Source organism: Myiozetetes cayanensis, unplaced genomic scaffold (genome assembly GCF_022539395.1).
Source record: "Myiozetetes cayanensis isolate MyiCay16 unplaced genomic scaffold, myiCay2020 scf789, whole genome shotgun sequence".
NCBI lineage: Eukaryota > Metazoa > Chordata > Aves > Passeriformes > Tyrannidae > Myiozetetes > Myiozetetes cayanensis.
The window spans coordinates 1-20,974 of record NW_026088063.1 but is presented as its reverse complement, the minus strand read 5'-3'; the positions used below and the strand labels follow the sequence as shown (position 1 = coordinate 20,974).

General features: G+C 57.0%; 3 pseudogenes across 1 annotated transcript; all 3 read right to left on the bottom strand.

Annotated features, from left to right (window-relative positions):
• Window positions 1-608: 608 nt before the first annotated feature.
• On the bottom strand, window positions 609-3,246 carry LOC126652362 (class II histocompatibility antigen, B-L beta chain-like; annotated as a pseudogene). The gene is made up of 5 exons (XR_007631956.1): window positions 3,111-3,246; window positions 2,341-2,610; window positions 1,312-1,592; window positions 709-815; window positions 609-617 (listed from the first exon to the last, which is right to left on the bottom strand). The product of XR_007631956.1 is annotated as a class II histocompatibility antigen, B-L beta chain-like (transcript).
• Window positions 3,247-3,924: 678 nt separating this feature from the next.
• LOC126652361 (class II histocompatibility antigen, B-L beta chain-like) lies at window positions 3,925-6,524 on the bottom strand (annotated as a pseudogene).
• Window positions 6,525-6,626: 102 nt separating this feature from the next.
• Window positions 6,627-9,875, bottom strand: LOC126652363 (class II histocompatibility antigen, B-L beta chain-like; annotated as a pseudogene).
• Window positions 9,876-20,974: the final 11,099 nt, after the last annotated feature.

Sequence of the window (20,974 nt, the reverse complement as noted above, 5' to 3'; positions counted from 1 at the left end):
TTTTCTAACAATACTCTTCTATCAGCTTTGTTTCTTTAACATTCTTTCTGTCCTTTCCCACTCTGAGAGCCGGTACTGAGACCCTATTTGTATTTCTAGTTTTGCTACTGCTTCTCTTGGGAGATCTTTCACATCCTGGGACCATCAGAAGGTCATCACAACAACAGATCATGTTTTCACAATTGAAACATAAGGTTATGTTCTCACAGCTGCAGCATATCCTCTATATTAGCACTAAAAATCCCTACACTTCCCTCTTTTTCTTTAAACAAAGCAGATACAGTTTGAGCCATTAAGCTGCGAAAACATTGAACCAGACATGGCAGAAAAATACACACTCCTGGAAGCAGAAAGACAACGGGTGCCAACCATTGTACAGTTTGGATAAGCTGATTCTGGGAGCCCTTTGGGAGGGTACCTGCCCTTCAACACCAGGACTGCAGAGAACTGGGAAGCTTTACTGGGAGCACTGGGAGCAGCAGGCGGCTGGTGAGAGAACATAAGCAGGGTCGGGGGGAATACACGACCCCCCAAACTCCAGGTGGAGATGGACTGGGGGGTCCCAGCTGGGCCCGAGGCCACGGGGAGGGGTTGCAGCCGCCGGCGGCTCAGGAGCTCTGTGGGGAGAGAAAAGGGGATGACAGCGGGCTGGGGGGGCACACACGCTCTGGGGAAAGAGGGACACGATCCCTGGGGACCCCCCTTTACCTTCTCCCGCAGGTAGAAGCCGAGCCCCAGTGCCAGGAAGACGAAAGCCAACACGAAGCCCCCAACCCCCACCAGGATCTTGCTGCAGATGGTGTCCTGTGGCATCTCTGGGGGGAGCCGGGGGGGGTCAGGACCCCCAAAACCTCCCAGAGACCACCCAAGACCCCCTGAAAACCCTGTCTTGGTCTCCCCCAGTCCCACCCAGCACTCCCTGAAACCTCCTGCCTGTTTCTTTCCAGCCCCTCGGGGATCCCACAAAACCCCTCCCATCCCATTTAGGACCCTCCACCCCCCTCCCATCACCCCCAGGACACCCCTGAACCCCTCTCAGTCCATTCCCAGCCCACCTAGCACCTCCCCAACCAACTCCCAGTCACCCCAAGACCCCCCAGACCTCCCTCCCATCCCTCCCAGGCTCACCCAAACTCCCTCCCAATCTCCCCCAGGACTCCCCACAGCCCCACTCAGCCCTTCCAGGAACCCCCAACCTCCTCCTCAGCCTCTCCATCACCCCCCAAGGTGCCTCCCAGTGTCCCCAGTGCTCCCCCAGACCCCTGCCCCCCCTGCCAGTGTCCCCCTGGTGCTGGGGGGGCCGGGCCGTACCCCAGTGCCGGCTGAGGGGGTGCTCCAGGCTGACGTGCTCCACCTGGCAGGTGTAGGTGACCCCGTGCCGGGGGGGGATTTCCAGCATCACCAGCACCTGGTAGGTCCAGTCCCCGTTGGGGACCACGTCGGTGGCCACCACGTGCTCCAGCAGCTCCTGCCCATCCTGGAACCACCTCACCTGCACCGGGCAGGGTAGAAATCCATCACGGAGCAGAGCAGGCGGCCGGGGCCGGGCTGGGAGCTCGACGGCACCAGCGAGATGGACACGCTGGGGGGCACTGAGAGAGATGGGGGAGACACTGGGATGAGCTGGGGGGGCACTGGGAGAGAGGGCACAGGGCTTGTAGGACATTGGTGGGGATTTGGGTGGCACTGGGAGGGACTGGGATGGCACTGGGAGGGACTGGGAATGGACTGGGGTGGAAGGGGATGGGCTGAGGGGGTCACTGGGGAGAGAGTTGGGAGATGTGAGAGTGAACTGAGAAGGACTGGGAATGGACTGAGAGGGTCTGGGAGTGGAGTGAGAGGTAATGGGAATGACTGGAAGGGACTGGGAAGGACTGGGATGGACCCAAGTGGGACTAGGAGGCTGAGTCCAGGATAGGGAACTCTGCACTGCAGATCTGCCCGGCAACTGATGAGTCATCAGAGAGACACTCTGATTGGCTGATGGGAATGTGGCCCCAGCAGGGTGGAGGCGTGGAGGGGGGCACTGGGAGAGACTGGAATGGACTGGAGTGTACTGGGAAAATCGGGGATGGATCGCAATGGAGTGAGGGGCAATGAGGGAGGCTGGGATGGACTGGGGGACACTGTGGAAAAACTGGGATGGATCGGAATGGAATGGAGGGCACTGCGAGAGACTGGGATGGATTTGGGGGCACTGGGATGGGGCCCAAGGCCACGGGGATGGGCACAGGGAGGGCTCAGGAGTCTGGGGTGATTCCCAGGGAGGGTTTGAGGGGCTCCAGAGTCGTTCTCGGGGCAGGGGAATTCCCGAGGGGAGCCGCTCTGCCCCACGTTCACCTCTGCGGTTCACAGTGAACGGGGTGGCGATCTGGTAGTTGTGCCGGCAGGCCGTGTCCGCCGTAGCCCGTTTGACCTCCAAGAGGTCCTGTCGGCTGTTCCAGTACCTGGCCTGGATTTCCCCATACGGTGTGTCCCCCACATAGACCCCCACATCACTGTCGAAGTGTAACAGCTGCTGCCGGTTGTAGATGTGCCTCTCCACGAACCTCACCCGCTCGGTGCCGTTGATGAAGTGACACCCTAACTTTGCCATGCTCTGGAACACCCCTGTGTGTGCAGGTCACGGGTCAAGGAGTGCCCTGTCCCCACCCCCATCATCCCCCTACCCCCCACAGCAGGTTGGGAGCTCAGGGGGCCACCCCTTTTCTCACCCCCCTCTGCTCCATGGCCGCCGCAGCACCGGCTCTTGGCTGAGGGGGAATCCCTGCATCAGCCCCCCAGGGATAGACAGGTGGGCTTGGGGACCCCCCAGTGCGGATCCGACCCCACCCCCAGAGCCTCAGGGAACCATTGCAGGGCTCCAGTGATGGGGGACAGTGAGGAACCCCCATGGCACCCCTCTTCCTGCTCTCCCACCCTCCCTTTTCCCCCCTCTCCCACCCCTTTCCCACGGACTCCCTAATTCCCAGACCCCCCGGCGCTCAGTTTGGGGCTCCCACCCCCCTCCCACTAATTCCGGGGGTTCCAACCCGTCTCCCTCTCACTTTTAGGGCTCCCATCCCCTCTTTTCTCTCCTCTTTCCCCCCTTCCCACCCCCCCCCGCTCACCCGAGAGCTCCTCGCCTGCAGCCGAGGGGGCTCGCAGCACCACCAGTACCACCAGTACGGCCCCAGTTCCCCACACACGCTCCATCCCCAGCTCCAGGCAGGTTCTGACACCCCAAAACCAGCCGGGCGGGGTCATTTCGGGGGGTTTTTGGACGCGCTCTGATTGGCTGGGGGCAAAGTTGGGAGCCTATTTTGCGTCGCGTCTTCCCAGCAACTGATGAGTCATCAGCGAGGCGCACTCTGATTGACCACATTTCACGTCGCGCTTCCTGATTGGCTGAGGGGCGTTGGGAGTGCTGTAGCCCCAGAGGCGGGGAGTTCTGGGGTGCGGGGCAAATGGTTGCTCAGAGGAACCCACAAATGGGCACCCAGGGATCCCACAGCTCTGCTGAACTCAAACCTGGCGATCCGGGTGTCCCGGAGCTCCGACGGGCCCCCAAAATCGAGTCGAGGGCGTTCTCTGATTGGCTGAGCTCTGTAAGAGCTCAGTTTAAACCGGGTCTGGCCAGCAACTGATGACGCTAAAGCAGTACTCGCTCCCATTGGCTGCTGTTGCTTGGGCTGGCTCTGCCCGCGGCTTGGGAGGGTCCAAGGTGGGTTTTGGGAGGTCCCGGATTGCTGTAGTTTGGCTTTGTGGTGCCCTGAATACGTGGGATTTTGGAGGGCTGACTGGGAGCACTGGGAGCAGGTGGCTGGTGTGAGAACAAAAGCAGGGTCAGGAGGGACACACGACCCCCCCAAACTCCAGGTGGAGATGGATTGGGGATCCCAGCTGGGTCCAAGGCCACGGGGAGGGACTGCGGCCGCCGCCAGCTCAGGAGCTCTGTGGGGAGAGAAAAGAGGGTGACAGTGGGCTGGGGGGGCAGGGGGGCACACACACTCTGGGGAAGGGGGAACACGACCACCGGGGACCCCCCCTTTACCTTCTCCCTCAGGTAGAAGCCAAGCCCCACTGCCAGGAAGACGAAACCCAACACGAAGCCCCCGACCCCCACCAGGATCTTGCTGTGGACGGTGTTCTGTGGCATCACTGGGGAGAACCGGGGGGGTCAGGACCTCCCAAACCTCCAGAGACCACCCGGGACCCCCTGAAAACCCTGTCCTGGTCTCCCCAAGCCCACCCAGCATCCCCTGAAACCTCCTGCCAGTCCCTTCCCAGCCCCTCCAGGATCCCACAAAGCCCCTCCCATCCCCTTTAAGAGCCTCCAATCCCCCTCCCATCACCCCCAGGACCCCCCTGAACGTCTCCCAGTCCCTTTTAAGCCCCCCAGGCACTTCCCCAGCCCCCTTCCAGTCACCCCAAGACCCCCCAGACTCCCTCCAATCCCTCCTAGGCTCCCCCAAGCTCCCTCCCAGTCGCCCCCACGACTCCCCACAGCCCCTCTCAGCCCTCTGAGGACCCCCCAACCTTCATCCTCAGCCTCTCCATTGCCTCCCGAAGTGCCTCCCAATGTCCCCAGTGCACCCTCAGACCCCCGACCCCCCTGACAGTGTCCCCCCATGCTGGGGGGGCCGGGCTGTACCCCAGTGCTGGCTGAGGGGGTGCTCCAGGCTGACGTGCTCCACCTGGCAGGGGGAGGTGACCCCGCGCCGGGGGGGGATTTCCAGCATCACCAGCACCTGGAAGGTCCAGTCCCCGTTGGGGACCACGTCGGTGGCCACCACGTGCTCCGGCAGCTCCCGCCCATCCTGGAACCACCTCACCTGCACCGGGCAGGGCAGAAATCCATCACGGAGCAGAGCAGGCGGCCGGGGCCGGGCTGGGAGCTCGACGGCACCAGCGAGATGGACACGCTGGGGAGCACTGGGAGAGATGGGGGAGACACTGGGATGAGCTGGGGGGCACTGGGCAAGAAGGGGGAGGGCTTGTAGGACATGGGTAGGGGTTTGGGTGGCACTGGGAGGGACTGGGATGGCACTGGGAGGGACTGGGAATGGACTGGGGTGGAAGGGGATGGGCTGAGGGGGTCACTGGGGAGAGAGTTGGGAGATGTGAGAGTGAACTGAGAAGGACTGGGAATGGACTGAGAGGGTCTGGGAGTGGAGTGAGAGGTAATGGGAATGACTGGAAGGGACTGGGAAGGACTGGGATGGACCCAAGTGGGACTAGGAGGCTGAGTCCAGGATAGGGAACTCTGCACTGCAGATCTGCCCGGCAACTGATGAGTCATCAGAGAGACACACTCTGATTGGCTGATGGGAAGGGAGAGCTGTGGCCCCAGCAGGGTGGAGGCGCGGGGGGGGGCACTGGGAGAGACTGGAATGGACTGGAGTGTACTGGGAAAATCGGGGATGGATCGCAATGGAGTGAGGGGCAATGAGGGAGGCTGGGATGGACTGGGGGACACTGTGGAAAAACTGGAATGGATCGGAATGGAATGGAGGGCACTGCGAGAGACTGGGATGGATTTGGGGGCACTGGGATGGGGCCCAAGGCCACGGGGATGGGCACAGGGAGGGCTCAGGAGTCTGGGGTGATTCCCAGGGGAGGGTTTGAGGGGCTCCAGAGTCGTTCTCGGGGCAGGGAATTCCCGAGGGAGCCGCTCTGCCCCACGTTCACCTCTGCGGTTCACAGTGAACGGGGTGGCGATCTGGTAGTTGTGCCGGCAGGCCGTGTCCGCCGTAGCCCGTTTGACCTCCAAGAGGTCCTGTCGGCTGTTCCAGTACCTGGCCTGGATTTCCCCATACGGTGTGTCCCCCACATAGACCCCCACATCACTGTCGAAGTGTAACAGCTGCTGCCGGTTGTAGATGTGCCTCTCCACGAACCTCACCCGCTCGGTGCCGTTGATGAAGTGACACCCTAACTTTGCCATCCTCTGGAACACCCCTGTGTGTGCAGGTCACGGGTCAAGGAGTGCCCCGTCCCCACCCCCATCATCCCTCTACCCCCCACAGCAGGTTGGGAGCTCAGGGGGCCACCCCTTTTCTCACCCCCCTCTGCCCCATGGCCACCGCAGCACCGGCTCTTGGCTGAGGGGGAATCCCTGCATCAGCCCCCCAGGGATAGACAGGCGGGGTTGGGGACCCCCCAGTACGGATCCGACCCCACCCCCAGAGCCTCAGGGAACCATTGCAGGGCTCCAGTGGTGGGGGACAGCGAGGGACCCCCATGACACCCCTCTTCCTGCTCTCCCACCCTCCCTTTTCCCCCCTCTCCCACCCCTTTCCCACCGACTCCCCAATCCCCAGACCCCCCGGCGCTCAGTTTGGGGCTCCCACCCCCTTCCCACTAATTCCGGGGGTTCCAACCCGTCTCCCTCTCACTTTTAGGGCTCCCATCCCCTCTTTTCTCTCCTCTTTCCCCCCTTCCCACCCCCCCCGCTCACCCGAGAGCTCTTCGCCCGCAGTCGAGGGGGCTCGCAGCGCCACCAGTACCACCAGTACGGCACCAGTTCCCCACACACGCTCCATCCCCAGCTCCAGGCAGGTTCTGACACCCCAAAACCAGCCGGGCGGGGTCATTTCGGGGGATTTTTGGACGCGCTCTGATTGGCTGGGGGCAAAGTTGGGAGCCTATTTTGCGTCGCGTCTTCCCAACAACTGATGAGTCATCAGCGAGGCGCACTCTGATTGACCACATTTCACGTTGCGCTTCCTGATTGGCTGAGGGACGTTGGGAGTGCTGTAGCCCCAGAGGTGGGGAGTTCTGGGGTGCGGGGCAAATGGTTGCTCAGAGGAACCCACAAATGGGCACCCAGGGATCCCACAGCTCTGCTGAACTCAAACCTGGCGATCCGGGTGTCCCGGAGCTCCGACGGGCCCCCAAAATAGAGTCGAGGGCGTTCTCTGATTGGCTGAGCTCTGTAAGAGCTCAGTTTAAACCGGGTCTGCCCAGCAACTGATGACGCTCAAGCAGTACTCGCTTCCATTGGCTGCTGCTGCTTGGGCTGGCTCTGCCCGCGGCTTGGGAGGGTCCAAGGTGGGTTTTGGGAGGTCCCGGATTGCTGGAGTTTGGCTTTGTGGTGCCCTGAATACGTGGGATTTTGGAGGGCTGACGTTGCCCAAACTCCCCCGTTCCCAGGATTTTCGGAGCCCCCCTACAAATATCCCACAATAATCAGGACTGCAGAGAACTGGGAAGCTTTATTGGGAGCACTGGGAGCAGCAGGCGGCTGGTGTGAGAACAAAAGCAGGGCCCGGGGGGTAATACGGCCCCCCCAGACTCCGGGCGGGGATGGACTGGGGTGTCCCGGCTGGGCCCGAGGCCACGGGGAGGGGCTGTGGCTGCCGCCAGCTCAGGAGCTCTGTGGGGAGAGAAAAGGGGGTGACAGCGGGCTGGGGGGGCAGGGGGGCACACACACTCTGGGGAAGGGGGAACACGACCACCGGGGACCCCCCTTTACCTTCTCCCGCAGGTAGAAGCCGAGCCCCACTGCCAGGAAGACGAAACCCAACACGAAGCCCCCGACCCCCACCAGGATCTTGCTGTGGACGGTGTTCTGTGGCATCACTGGGGAGAACCGGGGTGGGGGGGTCAGGACCTCCCAAACCTCCAGAGACCACCCGGGACCCCCTGAAAACCCTGTCCTGGTCTCCCCCTGCCCACCCAGGGCCCCCTGAAACCTCCTGCCAGTCCCTTCCCAGCCCCTCCAGGGATCCCACAAAGCCCCTCCCATCCCCTTTAAGAGCCTCCAATCCCCCTCCCATCACCCCCAGGACCCCCTGAACGTCTCCCAGTCCCTTTTAAGCCCCCCAGGCACTTCCCCAACCCCCTCCCAGTCACCCCAAGCCCCCCCAGACTCCCTCCAATCCCTCCTAGGCTCCCCCAAACTCCCTCCCAGTCTCCCCCACGACTCCCCACAGCCCCTCTCAGCCCTCCCAGGACCCCCCAACCTCCTCCTCAGCCTCTCCATTGCCCCCCAAAGTGCCTCCCAATGTCCCCAGTGCACCCTCAGACCCCGACCCCCCTACCAGTGTCCCCCCATGCTGGGGGGGCCGGGCCGTACCCCAGTGCCGGCTGAGGGGTGCTCCAGGCTGACGTGCTCCACCTGGCAGGTGTAGGTGACCCCGCGCCGGGGGGGGATTTCCAGCATCACCAGCACCTGGTAGGTCCAGTCCCCGTTGGGGACCACGTCGGTGGCCACCACGTGCTCCGGCAGCTCCTGCCCATCCTGGAACCACCTCACCTGCACCGGCGCAGGGTAGAAATCCATCACGGAGCAGAGCAGGGGCTGGGGCCGGGCTGGGAGCTCGACGGTACCAACGAGATGGACACGCTGGGGGGCACTGGAGAGAGACGGGAGAGACTGTGCTGAGCTGGGGGCACTGGGAGAGAGGAGAGAGGGTTTGTAGGACATTGGTAGGGGTTTGGGTGGCACTAGGAGGGACTGGGATGGCACTGGGAGGGACTGGGAATAGACTAGGGTAGAAGGGGATGAGCTGGGAGGGCACTGGGAAGAGAGTTGGGAGGTGTGGGAGTGAACTGAGAAAGACTGGGAATGGATTGAGAGGGTGTGGGAATGACTGGGAGGGACTGAGAATGAGTGGGAGTGACTGGGAATGGAATGAGAGAGACTGGGAATGACTGGGAAGGACCGGGACGGAGTCTTGAAGAGGGAACTCTGCGCTGCGGGTCTGCCCGGCAACTGATGAGTCATTAGAGAGGCGCACTCTGATTGGCTGAGGGGAGGGAGAGCCGTGGCCCTAGCGGGGCGAAGACGCGGGGGAGCACGGGAAGAGACTGGGATGGACTGGGGGACACTGGGAAAAACTGGGATGGATCGGAATGGAATAAGGGGCACTGGGAGAGACTGGGATGGATTAGGGGGCACTGGGATGGGGCCCAAGGCCACGGGGATGGGCACAGGGAGGGCTGAGGGGTCAGGGGTGATTCCAAGGGAGGGTTTGAGGGGCTCCAGGGTCGTTCCCGGGGCAGGGGAATTCCCGAGGGGACCCACTCTGCCTTGCGCTCACCTCTGCGGTTCACAAGGAACCGGGTGAACACCTTGTAGTTGTGCCGGCAGAACGTGTCCACCGCAGCCCGCAGGTACTCCAGCCTTTCCTGTATGCTGTTCCAGTACCTGGCCGCCTTCTCCCCATCCAGGGTGTCTCCCATATAGACCCCCACATCGCTGTCGAAGTGGTAGTACTGCTGCCGGTTGTAGATGTTCCTCACCACCAGCCTCACCCGCTCGGTGCCGTTGATGAAGTGACACTCGAATTTAAACATCTCCTGGAACACCCCTGTGTGTGCAGGACACGGGTCAGGGGGTGCCTCGTGTTACCCCCCTCCAGCCCCCAGCCCCCCACAGCAGGTTGGGAGCTCAGAAGACTCCGGATCCCCCTTTCCCATCCCCCTCTGCCCCACGGCCGCCCCAGCACCGGCTCTTGGCTGGGGGGGAACCCACCCATCAGCTCCCCGGGGATGGACAGGGGGGTTGGGGACCCCCCAGTGCAGATCCGACCCCACCCCCAGAGGCCCAGGGAACCACTGCAGGGCTCCAGTGATGAGGGACACCGAGGGACCCCCATGGCACCCCTCTTCCTGCTCTCCCACCCCCTTTTCCCCCTCTCCTACCCTCCTCCTAATCCCCAGACCCCCACCTTTCTAAGTTTGGGGCTCCCACTCTCCTCCTACTAATTCCGGGGGTTCCAACCCCCCCCCACACACTCACTTTTGTGGCTCCCATCCCCTCTTTTATCCCCCCTTTCGTCCCTTCCCGCCCCCTCCGCTCACCCGAGAGCTCCTCGCCTGCCAGCCGGGGGGGCTCCCAGCACCACCAGTACCACCAGTACGGCCCCAGCTCCCCGCATACGCTCCATCCCCAGCGCCGGGCAGGTGCTGACACCCCAAAACCAGCCGGGCGGGGCCGTTTTGGGGTGTTTTGGACGCGCTCTGATTGGTTTAAAGTAAAGTTGGGGGCTCGTGTAGCGTCGCGTTATCCCGGCAACTGATGAGTCATCAGAATGACGCACTCTGATTGGTCGCAGGATGGGCCAACGCTTTTTGATTGGCTGAAGGTCGTTTGAGGCGCTGCAGCCCCGGGGGTGGGGAGTTATGAGGGTCCGTGGGGTGCGGGGGAGGTGGGAGCTCAGAGGCGCCCATAAATGGGCATCCAAAGGTCCCGGAGCTCAGCTGAAGGAAAAAACGGGGATCCAGTGTCCCGGAGCTCCGACGCGTCCCCCAAACGAGTCGATTGGCTGATCTCGGTGAAGGCTCAGTTTGAGCCGGGTCTGCCCAGCAACTGATGACGTTCAAGCAGCGCTCGCTCCCACTGGCTGCTGCTGGGGATGACTCTGCCTGCGGTTTGGGGGGTTCGGGGTGGGTTTTGATTGGTCCCGGATTCCTGGAACTTGGCTTTGGGGTGACCTGGATACGTGGGAATGAGGTTCTGAGCCACCGAGGGTAACAAATCTCCCCCTGTTCACGGGATTTGGGAGTCTGGGAGTGCCCAAACCCCCTCCCCTCCCCCTCCCTCCGTGCCCAGGATTTCAGAGCTCCCCCACTCCCCACCAATAATCAGGACTGCAGAGTACTGGGAAGCTTTACTGGGAGCACTGGGAGCAGCAGGCAGCTGATGTGAGAACAAAAACAGGGCCGGGAGACACACACGACCCCCCCAAACTCCGGGTGGGGATGGACTGGGGGGTCCCGGCTGGGTCCGAGGTCACGGGGAGGGGCTGCGGCCACCGCCTTCTCAGGAGCTCTGTGGGGAGAGAAAAGGGGATGACAGCGGGGTGGGGGGACAGGGGGGACACCGGGATAGACCCAGACATGGACTGGATCCAGCGGGACCAGAACTGGGGCAACTGGGATCATACTGGGAGCACCTGGGCCCTTGCTGGGGTCATAGTGGGATCATACTGGGAGTGACTGCAATAATACTGGGAGTGTGTGGGAGGGACTGCAGCCATACTGGGGATGAGTGGGATCAAACTGGCTTCGTACTGGAAGTGTCTGGAAGTTCCTGGGATCACACTAGTGGTGACTGGACTCATACTGGGATCATACTGGGAGGAACTGGAATCATGCAGAGGGAGAATGGCATCATCCAGGCAGTGCCTGAAAGTGCCTGGGACCATACTGGGCTCAGACTGGGAGTCTCTGAGAGGGAAAGGAACCATCCTGGGGGGGCTGGGAGCAACTGGGACCACCTTGGGGGCAACTGGGATCCAATACGGAGTGACTGGGAGTGACTGGGACCACAGTGGGAGTGACCAGCACCATACTGAGATCATAGTGGGAGTGACTGTAAGGGACCAGGATCAAACTGGGAGCGACTGGAACTATGCAGGGGGAAGTGGGAGCCAGTGGGGCCATGCTGGAAGCCAACTGGGAACATACCTGGAGAACTGGGATCATGCTGGAAGCAACTGGGAGTAACTGGGAGTGACAGGGTGCATGCTGGAGGCAACTGGCATGAACTGGGAGTGACTGGGATCACAGTGATGGGAACTGGGACCATCCTGGGGCAAGTGGAAGTCACTGGGTGTGGTGGGTTTCTGTGAGTGGGTTTTGGTAGCGGGGGGGCTCCAGGGGTGGCTTCTGTTAGAATCTGCCAGAAGCTTCCCCTGTCCCATGGAGCCAATGCCAGCTGCTCCAGGATGGACTTGCTGCCGCTGACCAAGGCCGAGACCATCAGGAGCAACAGGAACAGCTCTGGGATAACAGATTTAGGGCCAGAAGGAATTGCAACCAGGGAAGAGTGGAGTGGGAGTGTGGGAATAGCAATTCAGACCCCAAGGACAGTGCAGAAGGAGGGGCAGGAGGTGCTCCAGGCGATGGAGCTGAGGCCCTGCAGCCCATGGGGGAGCATCGGGGTGCAGAGACCCTCCTGCAGCCCCTGGAAGCTCCCACGCTGGAGCAGGGGGATGCAGGAAGGAGGCTGCGACCCCGGAGCAGGCCCAGGATGGAGCAGGTCCTGGCAGGGACCTGCAGCCCGTGCAGAGGGAAGCCCAGGCTGGAGCAGGTTTTTCCCGGGCAGGACTCATGGTCCCTGTGGGGGACCCACGCTGGGTCAGCTCATCCCTGAAGGACTGAGCCCATGGAAGAGGGACCCACGGGACAGCAGGGTGGGAAGAGCTGCTGCCCGAGGGATGGACTCACTGCAGAGGTCTATCCAGGACTGTGTCCCGTGGGAAGGACCCCACAGGAGCAGGGAAGGATCCAACTCCTCTCCCTGAGCAGTGACAGAAACAACAACTGACTGTAACCCCATTGCCGTCCCCCTGCACCTCTGGAGGGAGGAGGGAGAACTGAGAAGGAAGAAGGGGTGGGGGGAAGGTGTTTTTCAGACTCTCTTATTTCTCACTCTTATCTTTTATCCTGTCAGTAATAAATTTAAGTACTATCCCCACTTTGGGTCTGTTTTGCCTGTTAGGAAGCGACTTTCTCCTGACCCTTATCTCTACTCAGGAATCCTCAGCTGTTTTTTTCTGTCCTCTGTGGAGTTCCAGAGGGAGAGGGAGGTAGCAGTTTTTAGTGGGTGCTTGAAATCCAGCCAGGGTCAACCCACTAAACTAACCCATGTGCTTGAGGCCCTTTTGTGATGTCACAGCCTACCCTCTCCATTCCAGAATAGCCCTTGAACACCAAAGAACCAACACCCCACAAGGTCAGAAAGCAGCCACACCCATGTGCCCCTTTATGATGTCCCAGCCCATCCTCTCCATTCTGGAATAGCCCCTGGAAACCAAAGAACCAACGCCCCACACCCCCACAGTGCAGCCCCACCCATCTGCCATGGGACTCTTTGTGATGTCATGGCCTTTCCCCCAGGAAAGAAAGCCTGTAACCTTCGGGTTTCAGGTGCAGTTGGTGGGCCACCCTGGGCACTCCATGGGCACCAAGAGCTTTCTGTCCTGCCACCTTTTGTCTGGCAGGAATCTTTGTCCAGATTCAAATTTGGCAGTCGGACTGACAATTCCAGCACGGGGCTCCTGCAAGTGAACGACAGCCCTGCCCTCCAGGAAAGAAACCCCTTACCCTCGGTCTCTTTTCCTCTTCCTTCAAATACAACCTGCAGGGCAGCTTTCTGCCATCTCTTCTCTTGGGAATTGTGAAGATAGACCCTCTCCCATGTTTAACACCTCAGGCAAAACCACCCTGTTAACAGCTTTCCCAACCTTCCCCATCCTTTCCCAAAGCTGAGATGTGGAAAGAACAAGTGCCCTTGTCCTTGGCTGTACTGCTGTGCTGGGAGTCTCTTCCCTCCAGCTCTGCACACAGGCACTGCCCCTGCAGCTCCAGAGAAGGACTGGAGATGCATCTTCAACACAGAAGTCAGCGCAGGTGTATGAGGGATTGTTGATATTTTTTGGTCTGTGTTTGGCCCAGCCACCTGTGGAAGTTTTGTTCTTTGCCTGCCAAGTTCACTGATAAATGGGAGCTTCGTCCTTGGAGAGACAGTTTCTTGTGTAAACTGTTTGAATTATAATGGCCAGTCTTCGCGAGCGAAGATCCGGGGAAGGTCTTTCCACCTTCCAGCCTGCGCATTGGATTTTTTAGGTGAGACACAGTGTGCGCGGAACTGAGCCCACCCTTTAATCCTAAGGTTCATCTGCCGGGGCAAAGTGAGCTTGGACAGTGGCAGCGAGGTCCTTAGGACGTAGGTGGGTTGCCTTTAAGGGCTAACAAGCCCCACCTGCCCGGGAGTTGCCCTGACCGGGAATCGAACCCGGGTCTCCGCAGTGATAGCGCGGCGCCTTTACCCCTAGACCACCAGGGGCTCCACTGTTTGAATTGGTGCTCTGTGATTGGCTGGTTGTCTGTAGAGGACATTTGAAGGAGAAACTGAAGAGGAGAGGATGAAGTAAAGCCCCCGGACCCAAATAGATTGGACCCCTTGAGTGAAACAGCGCAAGTGTGAGGGGAATCCCCACGTTCTCCCGCATGGCTGAAGGGGGGCACTCACAGAACGGGGGAGGGACCGAGGGCCTCTGGCTGGGCGGTGCTGCCACACCAGCCCAGGGAGACGTCCCCAGCTCTTTGGATAGAAATGCAGGTGGCTCGTGCTCGGGGCACTCAAGATTCACAGGAAGGACAACGTTGCCTTTTGTGGATACGCTGCGATCTTTGTGAGGCTGCTGACCCTCTGAGGATGCAGCCTCTGCTGTGGGGAATTCTGGTTATCCTGGAGTCGGTAAGACAACCTCGTAAAACACACCTGTGTGAGTGGGGGTTTCACTGAGGGCTCAGTTTAGTCCTTTAGTCCTCTCCTTTCTTGTCTCTCGGGTTCCCGTTTACTTGGCCACTTTCTGTAATAAATATTGGGTTTCATGTTGAGCTTTCAGCAGTGTCTTGGTTTTCAATCTCAGCATCCTCTGAGACTCACCCCGTTACAGGGACTCAGAATGAAAATTCCAGCAAATGTATTTAGACTCCAATCAAATGCATTTCCACCCAGGAAGGAAAGCATTTACCCTCCATCTCTCTTGTGCAATTGGTGAGCTGCCACGGTTTGGGAATAAACACATGAGAACTGCAGATTTTGAAGCACAGGGTAGCAGATCCACTTTTATTCAAAATGGGGGGTTTTTATAGGGCAGGCTGAGGAGGGTTCTGGAAAAAGGGAATGGATATGTAAAACTAGGAGGAGTTACATGAATATGTAACAGGAAGGTGGGTACATGACCACGAGGTAACTTGAAAGGGATATGATTGGGTAGGACACAGACATTGCAGTGAGTTGTCCAATACAAGAGTAGCAAACAGTCCAAAGGAGAAAACTTTACAGCAACACAGGGGAACATGCCTGAACATGCCCTGAAACAATAGCATCAACTTAACTATAGGTTTTAGCCAAACAGTCCCTGTAAACAGTCCATTAGACAAAGGTAGGGTCACTGCTCTTCTCCTCAAGAACCTCTTCCAGAGCAGGTACGATTCATCCTCCTTGCAGTCACCTCCAACAGTGAACCACTCTTGGCATTCCATGCATACATAGAGCTTCCTATGCTGGCACCTTTTGTCTGGGAAGAGTCTTCATTCTTATTCCATTTTTGGGCTCAGACTGACAATTCCAGTAAAAGGGGTTCTGACACCAAGCAAATCCAATTTCACCCAGAAAACAAAGTCCTCACTCTCCATCTCTCCTGTGCAATTGGTGAGCCACTCTTGGTACTCCATGCACACATACAGCTCTCTCAGCTGGCTCTTTTTGTCTCTAGTGGTTTTGAGCCTAGGCCTTCCTTGGTGACCAGGTTGTAACCAAGGAACCAAGGCCATGTTCCAAGTATTCCATACAATTTTTACATAAGCAAATATGTAAATAAGAAGGGAGAGGAAGCTCTTGCTCTCTTTCTTCCAGTGAACTGAAAGAGCAGGTTTTTTGCTCTCATTGTGCCTGGGTGAAGGAGTGAGGCCTTGTGAGTTGGCCTTGAGAAGCAGAAAGTGCCAGCGGTTGTTGGTGCGATTCTCTGCTATCTTGAGGAAAGTATTTGGGTTACGATTCGGGTTTAAGGTTTGGATTCGGGTTTAAGGTCAGGGTTAGGGTCAGGGTCATGATTAGGGTTAGACTTAGGGTTCAGGCTTGGTTAGGGTTAGGGTTGGAGCAAGGGCTAGGGTTAGGATTAGGGTTAGGGTTAGGTTTAGGTTAAGGGTTAGGGACTCTGACAATTCCTGTGCAGGGGTTCTGACACCAAACAATTTTTTGATGCATTTCCACCCAGGGAAAAAAGCTCTTTCCCTCCATCTCTCCTGTGCAATATGTGAGCCACTCGTGGCACCTCAGGCACAAAGACATCTTCTTATGCTGACACATTTTGTCTGGGAGGAATCTTCATTCTTAGTCCATTTTTGGGCTTAGACTTACCATTTCAGCACAGGGGTTCTGAAACCAAACAAATGCATTTCTACCCTGGAAAGAAAGCCTTTAGCCTCCATCTCTCCTGTGCAATTGGTGAACCACTCTTGGCACTCCATGCACACATGGAGCTTCCTGTACTGGAAACTTTTATCTGGGAGGAATCTTCATTTTTATTCCATTTGGGAGATCAGACTTGTGGAGTGCTTAGCTGAAAAAAGACACACTATGGACAAACCATACTAATTGGCCTCAGGCCTGCCCCTGACATAGCCAGAAGCCTCTTTGCAGGCAGTGCAAAGATTCAGGAGCAGTGATAACAGACTGCAGGAATGTAAACAAAGAGAAACCTGTGACAAAAATGAGGGGGAGTTTTAGGAGAAAAACAATGTCTTCATATTACGTGGATATCTGTGTGCACCCAATAGGAAGTGTGTCAGTAATGCACGCTCGGTTCATGGGTTACAGCAAATAACCAATAGTTTGAAAGTGATCACGTCCCAGGGGGCAGTGAAAGTATATAAGAGGTTGGGTTATGTAAATAAAGCGGAACATTTGCGTAAATCATCCTGATTTGTGTGCAGTTTGTTCTGGAAGCTCCTTCGCCAATATCCACGTTATATCACAGCTGTATCTTTGTTGTCACCAGTCCCCTGTGATGTCACTTGTCCTCAGTGATGTCACCGATGTCCCTGTGATGACACCTCTGTCCCCTGTGTTGTAACCCCTGTCCCCTGTGATGTCACCGATGTCCCTGTGACATCAAGGCTGTCCCTTTGTGTTCACCAATCTCCTGTGACATCACTGGTCCCCAATGATGTCACTGCTGTCTCTGTAATGTCACCACTGTCCTCTGTGATGTCACCAATGTCCCCCATGATATCACTGGTGTCTCTGTGTTGATATCCAGGTCCCCTGTGATGTCACTGATGTCCCTGTGACATCACGGCTTTCCCTTTGTTGTCACCAGTCCCCAGTGATATTTCTGGTCCCCGATGACGCCATTGCTGTCTCTGCGATGTCACCACTGTCTTCAACGGTAGCACCATGTTCTTGTGATGTCACCGATGTCCCTGTCATGTCACTGATGTCCCTCTGACATCACGGTTTTCCCTTTGTTGGCAACAATTGCCTATGATTTCAGAGATTCCCCTGTGATGTCACCACTGTCCCATGTGATGTCACCAATGTCCCCAATGATATTACTGCTGTCTCTGTGTTGTTATGCAGGTCCCCTGTGATGTCACCGATGTCCCTGTGACATCATGGCTTTCCCTTAGTTGTCACCAGTCCCCAGTGATATTTCTGGTCCCCAATGACCCCATTGTTTTCCCAGTAACGTCACCACTCTCCCTAACGGTAGCCCCATGTCCCCGTGATGTCACCGATGTCACTGTGATGTCACCAATGTCCCTGCGACATCTCGGCTTTCCCATTGCTGTAAACAGTCCCCTGTGATGTCACTGGTCTCCAATGATGTCACTGCTGTCCGGGTCATATCACCACTGTCCCCAGTAATGCCACCATGTCCCTGTGATGTGACCAACGTCCCTGTGATATCACCAGACCCCTTTGATGTCACCGATGTCCCTGTTTCATCACTGCTGTACCTCTGTTGTGTCTCTGATGTCACTGGACCCCAGTGATGTCCCTGCTGTCTCAGTGATGTCACCACTTTCCCCTGTGATGTCAACAATGTCCCCAATGATGTCACTGATGGCTCTATGATGTCACCCCTGTACTAGTGAAGCCAACAATGTCCACTGTCTCTCTGTGACATCACGGCTTTCATTTGTTGTCACCAGTCTCCTGTGATATCACTGATCCCCAGTGATGTCACCAATGTATCTGTTATGGCGCCACTGTCCCCTGTGATGTCACCCATTTTTACAATGATGTCACTGGTGTCTCTTTGATGTCACCTCTGTCTTTGTGAAGTCACCGATGAGCCCAGTGATGTCACCCATGTCTTTCTGATGTCACTACTATCCATTGTGATGTCACCAGTGACACCGATAATGTCACTGGTGTCTGTGATGTCACCCCTGGCCTTGGGAAGTCATCGATGTCCCCTTTGATGTCAACAATGTCCCCAATGATGTCCTGCTGTCTCTGTGATGTCAGCACTGTGCTGAGTCATAGCACCATGTCCCCGTCATGTCACTGATGTCAGTGATGTCCCTGTGACATCACAGCTTTCCCTTTCTTGTCACCAGTCCCCTGTGAGGTCACTGGTCCCCAGTGATGTCACTTCTCCCCCTGTGATGTCACCACTATCCTCTGTGATGCCACCTGTGTCACTGATAATGTCACTGGTGTCACTGTGATGTCACACATGTCCTTTTGATGTCACCGTTGTCATCTGTCACGTCACAGATATCCCTGTGACATCACAGCTGTCACTTTTTGGTCAGTAGTCCCCTCTGACATCACTGGTCCCTAATGATGTCACTGCTTTCTCTGTGATGTCACCACTGTCCTCCAGCAGTGCCACCATGTCCCTATGATGTCACTGATGTCCCCAGTGATGTTACCAGACCCCTGTGATGTCACTGATCCCCAGTGATGTCACTGACTTTCCTGTGATGTCACCCCATCCCCTCTGATGTCACCAATGTCTCTGACATTGTCACTGGTGTCACTGTGTTGTCACCCCTCTCCTTGTGAAGTCACTGAAGTCCCCTGTGATGTCACCAATGTCCCTGTGACATCACAGTTGTCCCTTTGTTGTCAGCAGTCCCCTGGGACATCACTGGTCCGCAATGATGTCACTTCTGTCTCTATGATGTCACCACTGTCCCTAGTGGTGGCACCATGTCCCTGTGATGTCACTGATGTCTCTGTGATGTCACCAGACGCTTTTGATGTCAATGATGTCCCTGTGAAATTGCAACTGTCCCTTTCTTGTCACCAGTCCCCTGGGATGTCACTGGTCCCCACTGATATCACCCATGTCTGTGTGATGTCACCACTGTCCCCTGTGGTGTCACCAATGTCCAATGATGTCACTGCTGTCTCTGTAATGTCACTCTTGTCTTTGTGAAGTCACCAATATCCCTAGTGTTGTCACCGATGTCCCTGTGATGTCACCAGTATCACTGATGATGTCACTGGCGTCTCTGTGATGTCACCTCAGCCATGTGCAGTCACTGATGTCCCCTGTGATGTCATGGCTTTCCCATTGTTGTCACCAGTCCAATGATGTCACTGCTGTCTCTGTGATGTCACCACTGTCCCCTGTGATGTCACCAATGTCCCCAGCGATGTCACTGGTGTCTCTGTGATGTCACCCCTTGCCTTGTGAAGTCACCTGTGTTGGCTGCGATGTCACAGATGTCCCCGTTGATGTCACTGGTGTCTCTGTGGTGTCATCACTGTCCCCTGTGATGTCAACAATGTCCTCAATGATGTCACTGGTGTCTCTCTGATGTCACCCCTGTCCTTGTGAAGTCACTGAAGTCCTCTGTGATGTCAGCAATGTCCCTGTGATGTCACCAGGGACACTCGTTAATGTCACTGGTGTCTCTGTGATGTCACCCCTGGAGTTGTGAAGTTATCGATGTCCCCTGTGATGTCAACAATGTCCCCAATGATGTCCTGCTGTCTCTCTGATGTCACCACTGTGCTGAGCTGTGGCACCATGTCCCCGTAATGTCAGCAATGTCAGTGATGTCCCTGTGACATCACAGCTGTCCCTTTGTTGTCAACAGTCACCTGTGACGTCATTGGTCCCCAGTGATGTCACTGCTGTATCTGTGCTGTCACCACTGTCCCCAGGGGTGGCACCATGTCTCTATGAGGTCACCGATGTCCCTGTGATGTCATCAGACACTTTTGACTTCACCGGTGTCCCTGTGACATCATGGTTGTCCCTTTGTTTTCACCAGTCCCCTGTGTTGCCACTGGTCCTCAGTGATGTCACTGCTGTCTCTGTGATTTCATCCCTGTCTCTGTGATTTCATTGATGTCCCTGTGACATCATTGTGTCCCTTTGTTTTCACCCTTCCCCTGTAACTTCCCTATTCTCCAGTGATTTCACTGTGATGTCACCAGTGTCCCCTGTGATGTCAGCAATGTCCCAGATGAAGTCACTGGTGTCTCTGTGATGTCACCCCTGTCCTTGTAAAGTCATCAATGTCCCCTGTGATGTCACCAATGTCCAAGTTATATCACGACTGTCCCTTTGTTTTCACAATTCCCCTGTGATATCACTGGTCCCCAGTGATGTCACTGCTATCCTTGTTATGTCACCACTGTCCTCTGTGATGTCATCAATGTCCCTGGTGATTTCACTAGTCTCTCTTTAATGTCACCAATGTCCCTGTGATGTCACTGCTCTCTCTTTGATAGCACCACTGTCCCCAGCGGTGACACCATCTCCCCGTGATGTCATCAATGACCCTGTGATTTCACCAGACCCCTTTGATGACACCAATGACCATGGTGATGTCACTAGTCTCTCTGTGATGTCACAATTGTCCCCAGCAGTGGCACCATGTCCCCATGATGTCACCGATGTCCCTGTGATGTCACCAGACCCCTGTGATGTCACTGGTCCCTAATGATGTCCCCATTGTCCCTGTGACGACACCACTGTTCCCTGGATTGTTACCAATGTCCCCAATGATGTCACCGATGTCACTGTGGTATCGCAGATATCCCTTTGTTGTCACAATTCCCCTGTGAGGTTGCTACTCCCCAGTGATGTCATTGATGTCCCTTTGATGTCACCAGTGTCACTGATGATGTCACTGGTGTCTCCGTGATGTCACCCCTGTCCTTGTGAAGTCACCGATGTCCCGAATGGTGTCGCTGACGTCCACGTTAAATCATGGCTGTCCCTTTGTTTTCACCAGTCCCCTGTAACATCACTGGTCCCCAGTGACGTCACCTCTGTCCTCTGTGTTGTCATGCCCATCCCCTGTGATATCACCAATGGCCCTGTGACATCACAGCTATCCCTTTGTGTTCACCAGTCCCCTGTGATGTCACTGGTCCGCAGTGATGTCACTACTGTCCCTGTGATGTCACCAGTGTCACTGATGGTGTCACTGGTGTCCCTGCGATGTCACCCCTGTCCTTGTGACATCACCGATGTCTCCAGTGATGTCACTGATG